General features: G+C 40.1%; 1 protein-coding gene and 1 pseudogene across 1 annotated transcript in view; one reads left to right on the forward strand and one right to left on the reverse strand.

The window, feature by feature from the left end:
* The window catches only part of LOC126249492 (uncharacterized), a 1,087,724-nt gene that overhangs the window by 946,104 nt on the left and 120,352 nt on the right, over positions 1-21,268 (forward strand). The gene's annotated exons all lie outside the window — the stretch shown is intronic.
* LOC126250303 (5S ribosomal RNA) lies at positions 11,374-11,491 on the reverse strand (annotated as a pseudogene).

A 21,268-nucleotide genomic window follows, 5' to 3' on the forward strand; every position in this document is an offset into this window, starting at 1 on the left:
AACGATCTAAGGTCTATATCAAACGGTCCTCACAGCTAGATGAAATTTTATACTCAATGAGTAAAGTTCTGTACGTCATCGACCCTCCGAAGTCAGGCTATCAACAATCAACAGTTTTGATTAAGATAAAAAATTATAATAGCAAATGAAAAGTGATTCCTACATCTAAAATCAAATGTGTAAAAGATTATATACATTGTTTCAATAGAAATTATGTGTCAACTTCGTGAAAATAATTTTTCTTCGATGGCTTAAAGGCAGAAACATGGCTGTCACCAAAGCAGCCACATCCTGAGGGCCAACATTGTGACTTTTTCGTAAATCTACCTGTGATTATTAAAGATTTGAGTCTGGAAAGCACATCACTATGTACAAGAAGGATACATCAGTATTTTACAACAGTTCATTCACTTTTTTTTAGAACCTACAGACCACCATAAGAAATAGCTTAAAGTCTCTCACAAAGTAACACCATTTTATGATAGTGTACCGACAGACTTTCGCTTGTCCCTGAATCTCAGTAAAAGCAAACTGTTGTGACGCCTTACTACCTTAGTGCTTATAAGTTGGACGTAATCGGGAAAATGAATAGGGAAAGGGCGAAGAGGGTTCCTCATAAACCAGAACTGTGCAATATGTATAGGAAACGGATATTCCCAATAAGCACGTTATTGAAAAGTAGTGGAAGTAATTACTGTAATGTTTCACTGGCGTTTACACTCTGATTGTGAGCAGACTTCGATATCTTACTTAGTGAAGTTGACAACATAATGTCACAGACACACCCCTTGGACGCTGCTCATCAGGATACAATCCTTTGATCCCTTGCAACAGTTCAGATATAGATCACAACGTCAGCACCGTACAAAACATGTTCGTTGTATGGCAGCTCGAGGTAGACCAAGACAAAATTAATGGCCTGGCAGACAATATTAACAGTAAACTGAGGTTTTTTGCAGGTTATACAGTTGTTGATAATGAAGTACTGTATGAAAAAAAGCTAAACCAATATCCAGATGGATATGCGACGCCTTTTTCTTTTCTTCAACCTCCTACCGGTGGTGAAATGACATCACATTGAAAGTCAAAAATGTTTTTTACATTTAGCTACATTTTTCGGCTACTTCTCTACTTAGCCGCCGCTCTGACTTTGACATTTGTCGTAGCGTGGTACGAACTTTCCAATACCCTCGTCATAGAAAAATGATTCAAATGGCTCTAAGCACTGTGGGACTAAACATTTGAGGTCATCAGTCCCCTAGACTTATAACTACTTAAACCTAATTAATCTAAGGACATCACACACATCCATGCCCTAGGCAGGATTCGAACCTGCGACCGTAGCAGCAGCGCGGTTCCGGACTGAAGCGCCTAGAACCGCTCGGCCACAAACGGCCGGCCTCGTCATAGAAGGCAGCCGTCTATGATTTCCGCCAATTCCCTAAGCTAGTCTGCAGCTCGTTGTCTGTGCCAAAACGCTGTCCTCATAGCCAGCGGTTCATATGAGCGAAGAGATGAAAATCAGACGGAGCCAATTCCGGGCTGTGTGACGGGTGACCAACACTTCCTCACGAAAACACTGTAGAAGCTTGTTAGTTGGCCGTGCAGTGTTTAGCCGAGAACTGTCATGGAAAAACGCTCAGCACCACTTCACACATGGCGGGAGACACTATTTTCTAGACAGCTTTTCGAGTTCACTGTGCGCTCGGAACTGAAAAGTGCTTCATGATGCGATAGAATGGCATACTAAAGACACTGCGCAACTCATTTGCGCAAAGCTTCACCGAATTTTTACTGTAGTTTTAATTTCACGACCGATCGGACGCTGAAAAAAAAACTGTCCTAGTCGATAAGCTGCCAAAAAAAACTTTCTTTCAGTATTCATAAGCGTAAAAGTTAGCATAATAAAAAGTTCCCTCTGACAACAATGTCAACGGTTCACAACTGCAGTCAGTCGAAAAATAGCAAATACTGGTGATACAAATATCTGGACGTAATAATTTGTGAAGGAGAAATCGACAAATATGGAAATGGTTACTGGCGTACGTCAAGGGATTGATGATTCAGCAAAGGAAATTACTTACAAAAGACTCATGTATCCAGTCGTAGAATATTGCTCAAGTGTGTGAAACTTCTGCCAAATAGAACCAAAAGAAAGCAAGAAAGGTCACAGTTATGCTTGACTCGCGCCAGAACATCATGCAAATGCTGAAAAACTTGAATTGGTAGAATCTCGAAAACAGACGCCAACAACCCCGGCAAGCAATCTTACGGAGTTTGAAGAACCTACAAATATATGACGAACCCCTTAGCACCGGTCTCATACAGATGCGAAGACAAAACTGGACTGCACACGCAGTCATTTAAAAAGTCATTCTCCCTGCTGTCCAAACGTGAATGGAACTGGAAGACGCCCTAACTTGAGGTACGATGGACAGTACCATCTGCTGCTACAATGGCAGGTTATCAAGATTTAAGTCAGTTTGAACGTGATGCTATACTCGGCGCAGCACATGCGATGGGACACAGCGTCTCCGAGGTAACGATGAAGTGGAGATTTTCCCGTACGACCATTTCACGAGTATACCGTGACTATCCGGAATCCGGCAAAACATCAGATCTCCGACATCGATGCGTCTGGATAAAAATCCTACATGAACGGGACCAACGACAACTGAAGAGACTCATTCAACGTGACAGAAATGCAACCCTTCCGCAAATTGCTGCAGATTTCAGTGCTGGCCCATCAACAAATGTCAGCGTGCGAACCATTTAACGTAACATTATCGATGTGGGCTTTCAGAGCCGAAGGCCCACTCGTGTACCCTTGATGACTGCACGACGCAAAGTTTCGCGCCGCGCCTAGGCCCGTAAACACCGACATTGGACTGTCGATGACTGGAAACATGTTGCCTGGTCGGACGAGTCTCGTTGCAAATTGTATCGAGTGGGTGGACGTGTCCGGTTATGGAGACAACCTCATGAATCCATGGACCATGCATGTCAGCAGAGAACTGTTCAAGCTGGTGGAGGCTGTGTAATGGTGTGGGGTGTGTGCAATTAGAGTTATATGGGACCCCTGATACGTCTCAATAGAACTGTGTCAAGTGACACGTACGTAGGCATCCTGTCTAATCACCTGCATCTATTCATGTCCATTGCGTATTCCGACGGATTGGGCAATTCCAGTAGGACATTGCGACACCCCTATACGTCCCGAATTGCTACAGAGTGGCTCCAAGAAGACTCTTCTGAGTTTAAACACTTTCGATGCCCACCAGATTCCTCAGACATGAACATTATTGAATATATCTGTGTTGCCTTTCAATATGCTGTTCAGACGAGATCTCCACCCCATCGTACTCTTACGGATTTATGGAAAGCCCTGCAGGATTCACTCGAGCACTACTTAAGACATTAGTCGAGTCCATGGACGTCGTGTTGCGGCACTTCTGCGTGCTCGCGGGGGCGCTACGCGATATTAGGCACGTGTACCAGTTTATTTCGCTCTTCAGTGTAGATGCTGACGTATATGCAGAACCTATCCATACCAGGGTGGCTGCTTATCCGTAGCTGCATGACAGGTCTGAATATTTTTCCACTGCCTCAAGAATTTCAGTATCCCGACAGACTGGGTGACAGAGACTCAAGGTAGTTAGTAGAAATGTCCGATGCACTGCAGTGTTATTCTCGTTCACAGTATACCGGAGATGAAAGCATTTAATGTGGAGGTTCAAATGGTTCAAATGGCTCTGAGGACTATGCGACTTAACTTCTGAGGTCATCAGTCGCCTAGAACTTAGAACTAATTAAACCTAACTAACCTAAGGACATCACACACATCCATGCCCGAGGCAGGATTCGAACCTGCGACCGTAGCAGTCGCTCGGCTCCAGACTGTAGCGCCTAGAACCGCACGGCCACTCCGGCCGGCATTTAATGTGGAGAAATTAGACAATGGATGCATGGATTCTTTGGCAGAAGAATCACTTTTCAGTCTGATCAATGAGGATCATCGCACATGCGTCTAAAGAGCAAGTAGTAGCCGTTATAATGACAACAACACCGAGAAAGACCATTGGGAGATCAGGCTGGATAGTCACGTGGAGCTTTTCGATCACACTGGAAATCGCAGGAATACTGCGAACACTCCGAGGTACAGAGATCATATGCTGCAGCCACGTATGGCACTTTTTCAGAGGTGCAATTGGCCCAGACTTCCTTTTGTTGGCTTATACAGAGTGGTCAGAAACAGTCTGAAAAGCTTGTAGGGGTGTTTCAGATTAGGTTGTGCTGAAACCAACTGTTAAGAAAAAAATTCGATACGTAGCGCTTTTCCGAGGTCATTAGCAATGAAGATGACCAATCAGGCCGTTGCGCGCGAATTCAAATGGCCCGCCAGAGACAGTGTCACCAAAGGTATGTTGTTTTTTTCCTAAAACCGAACAAGAGAGTGATACAAAAATTGGACATGGGATGGTAGTAAGGCTCGCACGCGAGCCAAAGGCTCGAACGCGAGCCAAAGACTCGTAGTCTTGCCTATTAACTACACTATGAGAACAACACACTAATTGTATCCGGTGGTCCGCTTGAATATGCATGCGCAACGGCCTGATTGGCTAATTTGAATGCTAATTAACTCTGAGACGTATAAATTTTTTTCTTAACAATTATTTCTCGGCACAACCTACCCTACAATACCCTTACAAGCTTTTCAGACTGTTTCTGACTACCCTGTGTAATACACGTCTGTGTCGAAATGCTTGGTGGTTGAGCGTCTCACAGCTGCAGTCCAGCTTGCAAATAGAACACAACTTATTGTTCTCAACTGGGACAAAGGGGGTGGTGTATGACGATGCATATCAGTGACATGGCGTATGCTGGAACTTCCGCTTGCTGTTCACTATATGTTGCAAAGCTGCAGCTCCCAAAACTGTAGCAAATGCAGGAAGATCTGTTGAGGTTTGACTATTGGTGCACGAACCGTCAGTTGATTCTCAATACATATTGTTCTTTTATTGTTTGTTGGCATTTGGTGCACATGTCACATTGTGAAAAAGGTACAGTCGATCGTTAAACAAATGTAGATTAGGACATATAGAACATAGAGAAGCTGATAACAGATCGTTATAACATATAGTGACGGGCAAACATAATTTTCTTTTACGTTACTGTAGGGGTAAAGGCTAGAAAACAATACCGTAACATACTAATTTGTTCTAAACTGATTAATCGTGCTTCAAATGTAAGGAATTAAGCAATATATAGCTATAGCACGGGTAGACAGGTTACAATCTCTTAGGAAGTCCATGGTAATTTTGTAAGTAGTTTCGTTCAAAAATGGTTCAAATGGCTCTGAGCACTATGCGACTTAACTTCTGAAGTCATCAGTCGCCTAGAACTTAGAACTAATTAAACCTAACTAACCTAAGGACATCACACACATCCATGCCCGAGGCAGGATTCGAACCTGCGATCGTAGCGGTCGCTCGGCTCCAGACTGTAGCGCCTAGAACCGTACGGCCACTCCGGCCGGCAGTAGTTTCGTTTCATGATTTGTGATTTTAGTGAGAAATAGTGGTGCATTTGTGAAAAATTAGTTGAATGAACACATAAAACCAACTGTAAGAAGTCAGATGCCAAACTGAGATTAACTGGAAGAATGTCAAGGAATTGTGCGTGTAACTCACCCACCGTAGGAGGTAGGGAGCTTACAATGTCCTCGGTCGGCTGATGAGTGACTATTGTTTGGGGCAGTCTCAGTAACATGTCACCTTTCAACCGCACTGTTCTTGTAGAAGAAAGATTTTTAAGTGCATCTTCGGATCCGCACGTTTCACTTACGTGTTTTAGACATGCTTGTATTCCTAACATTTTTAAACTAACCTAAGCTGTGCATTTTTCTATGGCACTTCGCACATTCTACTTGGGAAATATGTTCTAGTTCTTGATTATACTCAACATTTCGACACTAGAAAAATACTCACTGAAAGTCATTCCGAATGTTTCACTCGTCTTCCGATCTACGATAAAACAGGACATTGACATTGCGAGATGGGGAGCTAATCCACATCACTCTGCAACATCCTACAGGATTATTCAAAAACGTGGACCCAATTTAATTACTTTTTAGTACATTAAATATAAATTGAGTATGAATAACCCATATACAGATGGAAGCAGGGAGTTTAAAAACGCAGGCAATAAATGTTTAATGTGTCCCACTCCCACTCGGCAGCAAACATTTAAAGGGTAACTGAACTCGTACTACATGGGTGGAATTGTCTATTCTGCTACCGGTACTGACCGGTACTACGTTCAGGAGCTCTCCAGAAACAAAATGTAAGAGCCCGGCCTACTTTTCCCATGCGAACTATCCACCACTGAAGAAGTTATTCATTGAAAAATGCTGCGACAATAAGTTTCGAAAGGAGAGGAGCTCAGTCTCGTTGAAAAATTAAGGCTTGAGAGTCTTTCGTAATTTGAGGAAAAACGAATTTCCCAACATGTTCCAGTAAGCTTTCTTTCCAAAAAATAATGACGCATAAACTTCATTTTGCGATGAGGCACAAAACACATTCAGCTTCGCTGAGTGTCTCTCATATTGCAATGTTTCATGGGGGATTTTGCTGACTCCATGTGTGAACAATGTGCCTATTCGCTTTTACGTTAAGATGTAACATCACTTCACTGCTAAAAATTAATCTCAAAACTTGCAATACTAATTCTCTAGTAGCTTTGTTTGGTGACTTTCTTGGTCTACGCAAAAAAAGCCTTGTTCATTTCGTCTCAGTCATCATCTGACACGAGCGGTCGGTCCGTATTTTATGCTTTGCAGGGACATGTAGTTTTTGAAATTGCTTGAACCCAACAGCTTACGGTTTACCTAGATACGCGAAATGCCTCTGCACTGTGATCTGAACTCAAGAATGTAGGAAACCTCATGCTGCAATGTAGCCAACTGACGGGGACTAGCTGCTTGCACTCCAGCACTCGTTTACGCAACTATCGGTGCTCTAGTAGTGATAACAGTAATCCAAACTTTACGTCTTCCTCTTGTTTCCAATATTGTGTAGATTATTCACTTCAAGTTTATCTTTCATGAAATAGACATTAATTAAATTGTGTCCTTTTATTTAATAACTCTTTATTTAAATGTTGTGTTATTCTTTAATTTCAAAACATTTTTGCGCCTTATAAACCATTACTTTTAGCGATATCAAGCAACAGTGCTATATATGACTGTTTTTACAGTGTTACTTAAAATTAATATTTTCTCAATATTGTTACTCGCTATTGCAGGTAATAATGGCAGAAGAACTGCCAAGAACCTCAATATATGGAAGGAAAAGACCATCAACTAACTCGTACCTGTGATGGTGTAAATATCACCTAAAACGAGTAGGCCTACATCTTTAAAAAAAAGTCTTACTGCCTTTTGTATCATTAATGAATAACACTCTTTTGATACGATACTCGGGAATAAGCTGAATATTTAATTACGAAACACTCATAAAATTGTGATGCTTGAAATAAAAAGTAAAATGTTTCCTGGAGACATTTTTGTTCTAGTGAACAATATTCTTGAAGACCTTGTATTTTCCTGAAATAAGCAGAACTTGAACACATCATACAGATGTTATGACCTGAAATCTTTTATCATGCCACATCCAACGCTATGAAAGCTTGAGATGATGTCGAGTGGAGATACACCTGCAACAATTGATTATTGTTCTAATACTTTGTTTTATAGTCTGTTGTCGCATTCGTCCTTATAATGATCATCAAAAAGACACGTCTGACAGTAGACAGCAATAAAAAATATTAGCAGCCAACCCTCTGATAACAGCCTGGCGCTACAAAGCTCGTTACTGGGTTCCCGTTCATCTCACAACACGAAGTGTGGGTGGTGTCACAACAGACGAAATGGCCAGTTCACTCTCGTACAACCAACACTGCAACATAAAAATAGTTCGCACACTGATGTCCTCTATTCCTGCAAGAGGTGACTTATCATTGCCTTCCTCCGGACTAGCTAAGTCTAAATGATTCTGGAGCTATAGAGAGTTGCGTAAAATAATTGCGCGCCAGTCAATTACAGAATAATGTAATGTAGTTCTGTTTTCTTCGAGGAATGTGTTTCTAAGAAAAAATGTGATGCAACTTTTATTTACTCATATGATTGACAAAAATCAGAAAAACTACACGAGATTAGTTAATCATATGGTAAATACTCTTGATTTTACTGCTGGATGTAGTCAGAGTTCTTTTCTAGGCAGTACAAACCAAATATAATCATAGTAAATAAAATTACTGAATTATATACACATATTACTGACTAACTAAGAGCTACTTAGCTGTTTACATGTAGCCTTCATAATTTAGTATATTCAGGAGTAGCTGAAGTTTCTTGTTCTATGTAATTAGCGTGATAAATAGGCTTACAAGTGATGTAAAATATACAAATTTTGGGTACTTCTGAGTTGTACATGTGCAGTGTGCCAGAGCTTTGGTCGATTGTTCCCTTCGAAGATTATTATCTCAGTCAACTTGTAGGGATGCAATATACTACAGATAATGTTATTAATTATCTGGGACATGTGCTAAGAAACATTGTAAGGATAAATGTGAAATCACATTAGTAATTCCTCACACAAAACTCCGTGCAGAATTTAGATTCATTTTGTTCGCAAACCTGCATGGATTGCTTGTATTTCAGTCATTTTCAAAGTAACTGTCCTGCTCTCATGGGTAAAATTTCACTGTCGAACAAAAAAATGTTTATCTGATGTTCCCTTCACTTCACGAGACAAATTCCACTAATTTTTGGTTGAACAAAACGAATATGACGAAGCAAAATTTTCATAGCTCTAGTTTCTATGATATAAAGGGAAACAAAACAGTGGCACCCGGCACAGGGTGCAGCAGTGCGCCAGGCAAAGATACTTTTAAAAAATGACCTACAGTGCCTGGAAAATCACGAGAATGACTTAAAAATATCGATAAAATTTCGTAAAAATGATATAAAACATAAGTAAAGTGACCTATAAAATGAACCAGAGTAATGAAAAACTTATGGGAGGTTGGAACAGGAATAACAGAAATTATAATTGATTTAAAACCGCTAAGTTTTTCTTTACGTAACCTCATTTTTTGAAGATGCATGAAAATTTTATCACCACCGTAGAGCTACTGCAGTGTATCAAGAATCAAGAATTTTATTCACGATGGATCATTTTACAATGATATTGGCTTCGTCATGCAGGATGTAGTTGTACATACGTAATAATAAAAAAACTAGTGTCATTACATTACAGTATACATTTTAAGCATGGCAGTGTACCAAATTACACCAGGATAGTTTCTAAAAGTTAATGCAATAAGCTATAATATAATGTAATATAGTATTGTACAGGATAGTATACCCTGTACATAGTGTATTGTGTATTGTATACACTATGTAATTACACACGACTAACCACAACACACAATAACGTGCATGCAGATATTCTCGAAAGTGAGGGAACGTCTGTTGTCGGAAACATGTGCTTGTGGTTAGAAAATCTTTCGTTATTTACTGAAGCAACTAGAGCTTGCACTTTGAAATTTTCCTTTAGTTTACAAACCGAATCTAAAATATCGACACACGAACGTCGATATTTCACAAATGGACATTTCATTTGATACAATATCGATAATTTTATTTTAGTGGCGATAGCTGGTAGGAAACATTAGCGACAGGAATTCTACTGAAACAAGTCTTGCCCAATCACCTCCAGCCACACCTACCAACATAATGTCGCTAACGAAAGGAGTGCATCCACTAGCGAGCAACTTCCGCACGTAACTTTTGCAAACACTTGCTGAGGTGTTTCACAGAACAAAAACTTGCGCATATTTACTTCTGCATGCCCCTAGGGCAAGTTAATTTCAGGAACTTCCTTCAAACACTTGTTACCGCTACCGTTGCGTCGTGACATACGCAAGTGGAAGTTTGCAGCTTCGTGGTTAAAACCAGAGCAACCACAAAAGTTATTGCATTACTGTTATTATTATTATTATTATTATTATTGCAGAAGAATTGCTGCGAAAAACAAAGTTAAGAAAAAAGGAAGTAAGTGGGTGAAGAAATGGATACAGAAACATACATATTTAAGTTATTAAGAAACACTACTAACTGAACCAAAATCAGAGGATTTCTCTCAGATTAAATATTTTCTGAGAATGTCTTATCCAAATTTTGAACACCTTTTGTCTATTGTACAATCCGATATTCGAAAACAGGACGCAAAATTTCGGCAAACTAGGTCACCAAGAGACGGCCTTTTCATCACTCTTCGCGTTTTGCAAACAGTATTTTTTTTTACTTTTATTTCTAATCATTTTTGTTTACGACAACATTTAAAAATTGTAAAGTCATCTGTTCCGCCATTCTTGTGCTGAAACAAAGCAACGTAATCGGTAAATTCATTTCGCACTTCCTTGGTTGGCGGTGGCCAATTACATGTTATGTTTAAGGGTTCTAATGGAACATTTGTTTCGGCCCATCTGTCTTTGCGTCATTCATCTTTTATACACTGACATTTTCAGCCGGCATTGGGCAAAAAAAAACATATGCATGTTTGAGAAAAAACTTCCAGCAACTGGCAAGTTCGGCAACTACTTGCAGCAGATACAAGAAACTGCGGAAGTCGACTTGCTGGGGGTGTTTGCACGTCAAAGAACTTGCGGAAGCAGCTTCTGCAAGTGACTTGCTCAAGTTTACTTGCTAGTGAACACACGCCTTGGGTATACCCGATCCATGATAACAATGGTAAGTAGCGTGACAACGATAAGTAGATGAAGCATCAGTTTATTTTCAACATTTACGAATTCATTCTTAGGCAACACTGCTGCGTTTTGCCAAGAGTAAAAGGCATTGTTCGTTCTTGTCAACATTAAATTATGATGTCAAAAATTGATATTAAACACAAACATGTAAAAAAGGAAGTAAAATCTTAAAAAGGCTTCTTCTTTGAAAAATTAAATACGGTGAGGAACCTATGTGACAAAATGCAGAATTAAGTTTACATTTCTTTAGCCAGAATATTCAGGATTTTAGTACTTTTGAATAATGTGTAGCACATAAAGAAAGAAAGACATTTCAACAAACCCCAGGCATTACTAACTCCTCCTCCCGAACAGGCCATGAAGGCCCAAAGCTACTGACCGGCCGCCGTGTCATCCTCAGCCCACAGGCGTCACTGGATGCGGATATGGAGGGGCATGTGGTCAGCACACCGCTCTCCGTATGTCAGCTTCCGAGACCGGAGCCGCTACTTCTCAATCAAGTAGCTCCTCAGTTTGCCTCACAAGGGTTGAGTGCACCCCGCCGGCCAACAGCGCTCGGCAGACCGGATGGTCACCCATCCAAGTGCTAGCCCAGCCCGACAGCGCTTAACTTCAGTGATCTGGCGGGAACCGGTGTTACCAGTGTGGCAAGGCCGTTGGCAGGCATTACTAATAAGCTGCAATTAAAATAAATGAAGCAGCGGATTGACTAAGTGATGAAACTACTCCACATGAACTCTTTCCCATTACCAAGCGTAGCCATGGTAACAGTTCTGTCTAAGAAATGTTTCCTGTCTAGGGAACGAACAAGTCATCCTCCCAGTTTCCAAGTTACTAGGAGCGCACGTGTTCATAAATCTCAAATGGCTGTTGTCAGTTGGCATTTACTTCAATACTGCACGTTAGGGCATGGCATTAACATTCCAGGCGTTGACTGACACGACATGACTGTAATTGATTAGCGAATGACGATTAACGAAATAATGATGGCTTGGATGTGATCAGTTGAAATGATGACTTTGAAATGAGCAGCCACGAGGACCGCCAGCGTTTTGAGGCTTCGTTCCTAGACGTGCGTCAGTAAAAGTAAAAATTGATTGCCTGCGTCGTGTGTAGCTGGAGGAAAGGTGGGAAGCAATTCAGCAGCCCTAATGAAGTACGTTGCGTGTAACGCTTGCTGCAAGTTTGTGTTCTGCAGCACTCTGCATCTTGTCTGAAGTAGCGCAGGTCCACGCGGGACACGTTTACTCCAAATTCTGACAAGAATTCGCAGTTACGGCATAATGTGGTTGCGTAACACTTTATGCGCGTTCAGCGAAGTTTTCTCTGTAACGAAAGGAAGTTGACAAACTTTACAAATCTGAATGCAATGACTTCTTTCTTCCGAACTGTTAATTTAAATTCAATTGCATTCACTTCATCAGCAGTGAGTATTAGGCAAAATAACATTGAAATTTGTTTTTATGAGCTCAAACAATTTTAATGGCAACAGAACAATTTATCGCCCCAGGGCAGTGTCCTCAGTGTTACATTGTTTGCCATCGCTATCAATGGCATTTCCTCTGCAGTCAGAAGCCCTGTAAATGCTCTTTGTTTGTGGATGACTTTACAATCTTCTACTCTTCCTCTGATCTTACGACGACGACGAGGCAGCTACAACTGACCATTAGGAGGCGGAAACCTGGGCCCAGACAAGTGGTTTTCGGTTCAGACCTGAGAAGACTGTGTGTGTCAATTTTAATCGTGCTCGTCGGAGTTTTAACCAACAAGAGCTTACAATGGGGGACCGTATTTTACTTTTTCAAGACACAGTGCACTTTTTGGGTTTATTATTTGACTCGAAATTATCATGGCTCCCACACCTGAAAGACATACGAACAAAGGGCTTCCGGTTGTTCAACGTTTTGAAATGCCTTGGCGGAAAAACATGGCGAGCTGACAGGTCCCGCCTCCTACAGTTTTATAGGGTATTTGTTCGATCACGCTTAGACTATGGCAGCGGCCCGTCCTTCCTGCCTCCGGATGTTAGATACTGTCCACCATGCGGGCATTCGGATATCGACTGGAGCCTTTCGGACCAGCCCAGTTCAGAGTTTGTGTGCAGAGGCTGGTGAACCAGCACTCTGGATTCGGTGACGTATCCTTTTTGCTCGACAGGCGCTGAAAATCTCAGCTTCACCCCAGTCGTTGGCATTTAGTTCAGTGATCCAACACGCCTTCGAACGACTATTCAGGAATCGGCTCCAAGCGACCCAGCCATTTGGTATACGTGCTACGGCCTGCCTCAAGGATCTGGATCTCTCGGGCATGAAAATACACACCCAGGGATGGAACGCACTGCCTACTTGGTGTCTTCGGAAGCCCAAAGTGATTTTAAGCTTGACGCAGTACCCGAAAAATTTTATTCTAGATATGGTTTTTACAACTTTGTTTTCGTCTATTTTAAGTATGTACCATAGTTTTATCGCTACTTATACAGATGTATCCCAACAGGGGAATGCTCTCGGTTGTTCTGTGGTTTTCCCTGATCGGGTTTTTAAAGTGCGTCTTCCACAACAATTTACAAGTTATAATGCGGAGTTATATTTCATTCTAATGGCACTGGAGAGGTTTCACAGACATCACCGTACGAGTTTTCTTGTCTGTTCCGACTCTCTTAGTGCAATGCAAGCGCTTCACCAAATGTATCCGGTAGACCCGCTGATTCAGCTCATCCTTGACTGCTTACAGCGGCTCCAACGCCGTGGCAAGGAGGTGATCTTTTGCTGGGTACCTGGCCACGTTGGGATACAGGGTAACGACATGGCTGATAAAGCTGCCAAGGAAACGTGTTGGGATGGTGCTGTCCATCAATGTCCCATCCCGTTGCGCGCCATTACCACATTTTCCGACAGATGTGTCATGCGTCAGTGGGAAACTGAATGGTTGCAGGTGTCGGACAACAAACTGCGGTCACTCAGACCGACCACAAAAGCTTGGCGGACTTCGTGTCAGCCTCGCCGCTGGAAGGAGGTTTTGCTTACCAGAGTGCATATCGGGGAAGGATCCACCTTTCTGAGAAGTTTGTGGCGTGCCGCTTTCAATTCAGCATATTGTGGCTACGTGTGTCCTGTATACTGACAATATGGCAGCCCTTGGTCTCGCTGGAGATCTGCCCACCGTCCTCGCAGATACCGATACCAGTGTTAACAGAGTGGTGAAATTTTGTGAATATCAAGCCTCATCCCTAAACTGGTGGGGAAGGGCGGCAGACTTTAGTACGTTATAAACTGCTCTGCATGTGGGGACAGCCTTCGTCCCCACCCATGAGATTTCATGTCGATTTTTCGTCAGGGCGCTAATGACCGTGATGCCGAGCGCCCCCTCAACCCAACTCATCATCCTCATCATCAGAACAATTTATTGAGGGAATAGGACTTATGATGTGACCAACATAAAATAACGTAAATGGTAGCAAAACTTAAAATCCTCAAAACTTCTTAATCATATGCACGAGGAATATGTTTGGCCCCTACTGACATGAAAACTTACGGTCATTCCTGGGTAGAAATATTCTGTTTTAATGTATTAAGAGAAAACAATACATTTTAATTACATATGCACAACATTGCAAGTCCTTAAACACAGACCAACAGACCGCAAGCATTACTTCATTCCAGTGGCCCTGATATCTTTGTTCCATTACAGAAATATCCTAATGAAAGCTTTCTGCATGTTTATCAGTGGCAACACTATAACTAGGTTGGTTATCTTTATCGTCAAAATCACACTCGTGGAATTTGGAAGGTCTTTTGTGTTATTTTTCTTCCACAATGTGTTCATTTTCTATTTGAAGCTCATAATTTTAGGGGTAGAATAGGAAATGGTAACCATCTGAATGTGAAATAGGTCGAAAAGCACTTGGAAGATTAGGATATTGAACTGTTTCTCTTTTTTTTTGATTGACTGTCCAGCCTTTATACGTGGAGTCAAGCAAAAATAGTTGTTATCTGTATGGTTTGTAAGTTCCCAACAAACCATAGGCATAACAGCGGCCATAGGTCTTCTGCTATATTTTCTCAATATATATTTAAGGCGAGATAGCCAATTATCCATTCAGTGCAGATGCGCACCAGGCTCTAACTCTTATGGGAATCGATGGTAATCGGCGAAACGGTTCAAATGGCTCTAAGCACTATGGGACTTACATCTGCGGTCATCAGTCCCCTAAACTTAGGACTACTTAAACCTAACTAACCTAAGGACATCACACACATCCATTCCCGAGGCAGGATTCGAACCTGTGACCGTAGCAGCAGCGCGGTTCTGGACTGAAGCGCCTAGAACCGCTCGGCAACAGCGGCCGGCTCGGCGAAACGCTTCGAGTGATGAGGGTAATGGCCAAGGGGCACTACACTAGTAGCGTGTGTACAATTTAAGAATTTGCGTCTGACAGGAGGCGTGCCACGGTAGTCCGTGCAGCTGCAATGACCACTGTCCGGATGGCTTAGGAGTCAGAGCATCTGCTTAGTAAACGGGAGACTTGGGTTCGAATCCCGCTCTGGCACAAATTTTCAACTCTCGCCATTGATTTCAATCAATGCACGCTCGCAGCCAATGTATGTAATTCATTTGTGCCTTGATTTATCCTGGTCCTCTACCTTCACACCAAAATAATGCTGATAGGCAGTCTTCACAAGGAACCTCAGATTCTGTTTCGGTAATGAAAATGTTATTTCACCACGTATATAACAAAAATTATTCACTGAATTTACACATTTTTGTGGCATTTTGATTTCACAAATTTTACACTCAACAATCATTATAAAACTAGAAATTCCGCACTAATTACAACACGAACAATAGGAAACTCACATCCAACAGGCAAAACAACGATAATAATGTTTACAGCCTACAAACAGCTGGATAAAGTTTCGTTTTATTATTTACCCAAAACTAAAGATGTAGATCGGGTAAAAATGGCATGTCGTTGTGTCTCCAAAGCAAGGAATAATCGTTTATTTTTACTGTTATTTTTTAATTAGCGTGTTGAAATGTGATTTTACATTAAATCCTGAGCTTTCTACCGTCGCCACGCCACCAGGTACCCAGTGCTGCCACTAACAGTCGTGCAAACAAAGTTGACACTCGGCACGGTGGCTGAGGGAGCGACTGTAAATGGGAAATGCCTTTACGGTCTCCTATCAACCACCACGCCGAATGTCAACTTGGTTTGCGCGTGTAACAGACACCACACTCAGCGAGTCGTCTTTGGAGAGCCTACATACAAAGAGACAGAGAGAACCATTTTCTGCCAAACTGCAGTGGCACATATAGAAAGACGATAGCCGAGTGCATGTGCGCTTTTATACCTCTGGCACTGACACAAAAACATAAGATGAAATTCCGGAAAATACGTTAGTAAACTTGTTTCGAGCTATTGTATTCTTACTGTCTCAGTAATCCATCTCCATAGCGCACTCTAACAATATATGGAGTCCAATACAGTGAATGTAAAAGATATTTATGCAGCGGTATATTTCTGCTTTTAAGCTTGTCATTGACATATATTACAAATTTAGGTGTTTTAAGATTTGTTTTCCATGCCAAGTGAGAGAATTTAAACGTGAATCACACATTGCCCCGTAAGAGATAAAACCCCACAATATATATTAATGTAAAATTAGAAGGGAGGTCAGCGTTGGCCGTAATTTAGATGATTTATTGCCACAAAATCGACTTTCGATCACATAATGATCATCTTCAGTGCTTTAGAGTACAAATTAAAGCTCGTAGGCACTGGTGTCTAGTTATTAGCACTAACAGACGCTATGAAACGATCACAAACGAAACAGCGTCGGCTGCTTCCCGCACTCCTGGCGCCATTGGCCTTAACAACGTGTACAGTAATACTTCTCGTCTAGGCAAGTCTAGGGGCAGTTTAACGTTAGCCGCATTCGGAGACAAATGAATATATTTGAGCTGGTGCCGATTTTCTCCTCCATCCACACTGCTCTTCGAAAGAACCTGTCTTTTCAAATTTCGTAATCATTTTCTCCAGACCTTTGGCAGACATTCGACCAACGCCTTTTTTCATACCCGTGTCAGGAATTTCTGCGGAGCTACTAGAGCATGGTCGCTGCTGTAGTAGAAGAGCTGTATCAACAACGCGATCCTGCATTGAGAGCGTCATGCCTGTCATCTCAAACGCAAACAGGAACAGCCTGGTACTCCGTTTGTTTTATTGTGAATATTCTGCCACTTACAGAGCCCTCTAGTGGTAAAATATTCGTTAAGTTTTTGTTCCCATAACGTTTCCCCTCTTCTTCAGTAGTATTCTGTTCCAATTTTACGTCTTTCTGAGCAATGACTCGTTTTTTATAGCGTTTTAAAACGAACTTTAATCATACTGTACACAATAGTTGTGGTTGTGATACCTAATGAGGGTAATTAATCGAAGAGAAGGTTCATTCATATAATGCAATATTTATAGGAAGCCCTGATGGTTGTTGTCTAGCCTCCCAAGACAACATACTGCATTATTTTTGAATCAAACATTTTCAATGCATTTATTAAAAGCGAGGATCATGAAAAATGAGACACCGTATTTCAGACTAGGGACTGTAGTATTCTCAGTTGTGCAATGTTGAAACTGAAAGTTGTAGTTACAAGCAGAAGCCCTGATGAAGATATTAAATGTTGTGGTAAACATGTGCACAATAATTGTTGAAGTATTCCTTTTAAAGAATATTGGCAACTACCCAATTGTTGTTTCAGTCATGACTTCTGTAAAAATCTATATGAACTAAAAATACAGAATAACTTATTGTGTCCTGAAAATAAATCACCTCATGTACAACACATTATCTGCTCTTAATCTGTCACTGACATACAGTTGGTAGTCAGATCATATTGTCATTTATACATGGTTCTACTTTATTGGCATCCAGACAATTAATGCTCCACTCATTGTAAACATAATATTCAAAGAAGTTATATCAGTGCTGTACAGCTGGCATGATTACTGAATCAAATTTGAAATGCCACCACAAATGCACATCTGTCATATTGATGTCTTTTAAGTGCAAATTTATCTGGGAGTAAAACACATTTTCTGATCTGTTTTTTCTTGAGATGCAATAAAATGCTTGGGAATAAATCACCAATCACAAATGAAGGGAACTAAAAATGACAGTGTCACTATAAATTTATCTAATCTTGACGCAGTGATAATAAAAATAACTATGATTAAATGATAATGTGTAAAGACTGAATGCTCTTTTTCAAGGCCCTAAGATATAATACCTGGATGTAAGACAGTGAAGATATTTTTGTCACCATATGGTGAAATTCACAATGTAACAGTCATAAAATCTTACCTGTAGTTATGGGAAAGAAGTGCTTTCCCACCAACTGCATTGTACTGACACTGCAACTTGACTGGTTCAGTGTAGTTGGACAAGACAGTGTAGCCATGCGAATATATAAATGTGTAGCTATGTGTATGTGGATTCTGTATTAGTTAGCTCTGAAGGAGAATGTTGTCTGTAAATTTAGCAGTATTTTGAGTAAACAATATAGTGGCCTGCTACCTTTACTCCTTTCATTATTTATATTCCACCCAGTATTTTCCATTAATTGGATTTCTACTGTACCATTTAGGAAAATGAAGATAACATTAGTCAGTTTTACAGTATCAGATTCAAACAGATTTCATATTCTGCCTCTATTCAAAGACACACAAACCCAAAATAGAATTAATGATTCCAGTTCACAATTTATTTTATCCACAATCATCATTGAACCATGCTAATGTAGTTTTCACCTTATAGAAAAAACATAAGTGAAGGCCATATAAAAGGAAACATTTGCCACATTATTGTCTATATCATCAAATAAATACTCACTTCTGAACTTTCAACGAACCTATCCTCACAAGATATTTATAAATCTGGAAACTATTGACAATTAATGTTTATCTTCATCCCTTTTTTATATTACTTTCATAACTTTACATGGTGAGCTTTACAGTTCTGTATACTTCATAGATATTTAATACTGATGAATGACAGTGTGTCAATAACTGTTTGAGGAGTCTACTATATTCCCGTGTAACATCATCCAAGTCTCTGCATTAAGCATAGCATCTGTAGTATCAGATGTAAACCAGAGGAAAAAGCTTCCTGAGTTTTTGATGTATATATCTGTCATTGCTCTCATTTACTATTCTCTATACCATTTTAGAGATTACAAATCATATTTAACTTTACAGATGATGTTACTAGTAGTAAAAATGAACATGGTTGATGATTTACTCAATTTTTCTTAAACTCTGTGACACACAATTGCTGTCACTCATGATAATCACTGGGCACAGTCCCAGGTCCCAGCACATATGTACATGTTCTATTATTGTATTATTTTTTGAGAAAAAGTTGGTGCAATCTAGAAATAAAGAAGCATAATGGTATTTATAGGAATAGTTTTGTTTGTTCATTGACAATTCTGTACAATGGTACTAGACATGCTATGTTCTACTAATTACCAATGATTATATTTAGAATGCGGGGTTAAATCTACTTGTTCAAAAATTACGTGTACCTCATTTCAAGTTTTACATTAATATTTTGCATGTCGTTAAATTTGTGTAGGATACTGTGTGTTAGTGGTTACAGTGATCACCATCAACATGTAGCAGTCTAAAGCACCATATTTTATAATCAATTTGTTATGTTTCTTAATATATAACAGAAATTAACTAATGACCACACTTCACCAGGAGAACTTGAAGGTTGGTTGGTGCATGTTAATATGCTTAGCATATACTTTATGTAAATGCTAATGCTTTCTTGCTTCTGTTCTGTTAATGAATTCGTACCACATTCTGGAACATACTGCATGCCCCTCTCATTAAAATATTTGCTGCATGACAACATTTTTAATACAATTTTAATGGCTATTATTGCTCAAATACATAAGCACTTGTACATCTGTAAACTTGTGTTATGAGTTGTATCATATAATTTCAAAGTATTATTAGTGTTAATGTTTACAATTGACCAGCACATTATTGTTACTTGGGGATTCAAACTTTTCTTGAAAGCTTTCCCACTAGCCCATAAACCTGAGTCTATGGCATACTATTCTTCAAGCCAGAGCAGATATTTGTTTTAATATCTAGTAAATAAAGTTTTACTTGCAAATTCATCTTTACATAGATTATAGAAAACAGTATTGTAATATCTTATATGTGTCTGAGCCTCCCATATGGGACAGGAGTGCCAGTGGATAACATTTTGTTTGAAACTGAAATGATGTTTCAAAATGATTTCAGGCTTTGGGCCAGGCTCTGCAGCAGGCACAAGACCTTTTGGGCAGCCACTGTGTCTTTCTGACACTGCCAACGAAAATGGTTCTGTCAGCAGTACATACTTAAAGAATAAGACTAAGCGTCTCAGCAAATGAGGAAGTTTATTTAAGCTCCCAATTGAAGCAGAGCTAGTTCTGTGCAAGAAAACTTATGTACCCCGCATGTTGAAAAGAATAAAATTATGTCCTTCCCAATCTCACAAAATTTCATTTCCATTGGTTTCATGTGGGCTGTTAGATGTATTAGCTAAAGAATTTACTTCAAGTTCACAACAATGTAGCAGATGAAAGGTAATCGTTTGTGGGGCTGAGGACTTTTTAAGCAGCTCTGAGTTGTGCTTGAAAATTGGTAAGGTTAGAGGAAGACAAGGCTACAAAAAGTGATTGCACTCATATTTCCAAGTAAAAGCATTCTCTAAAAGGCTGATACTTCTGGAAACAAAAACACACAAATTATGTACCTAATATCATACAGAAAGAATATATGCAGTCTATGAAATGACCAAAATTGAGAAAATATAAAAACACAGAAGAAGTAAGCAATAAAAGCAACATATATTTCAAAAACTGTAAAGTGTGTTTTAAATATATAGGCAACCAAATATGGAAAACAGAAGGAAATATGAACACATTCAGCAAGAATGGCAGTATTTGGGATGACCTATTCCAAGACTGCTTGTTAGTCAACCAGTTTCAGAAGTAACAACACTTTCACTCTGCTAAAATCATATCCATTTTATAGTGTGAACCAGCTGTGTGTCTGTGTCTGTCAACATGTGAGTGTGCGTGGGTGTGTGTGTTTTTCAAATATGCAAATATGTATTTGACTTTCATATTATATGCCATGAGATGTAAGTTGTTTTCTGCTACCCAAATAGCTTAAAAAGGTACTGTAAAATTTGCCATAAGAAGACGATATATTGTCTGATTCTATAAACACATTTCTTCTGTTTGTAGATTTATTTATTTGTGTCAGGGCAGACAATAATTTGCCTCTTCATGTTACCAGTGATTGTGGTTCAGTTGGACTTCATGTCTCTAGCTGCAAAGACAATATCTATTTTCTTGACATACTGAATGAATATAAAAC

This window comes from Schistocerca nitens, chromosome 3 (assembly GCF_023898315.1).
Source record: "Schistocerca nitens isolate TAMUIC-IGC-003100 chromosome 3, iqSchNite1.1, whole genome shotgun sequence".
Taxonomy (NCBI): Eukaryota; Metazoa; Arthropoda; class Insecta; order Orthoptera; family Acrididae; genus Schistocerca; species Schistocerca nitens.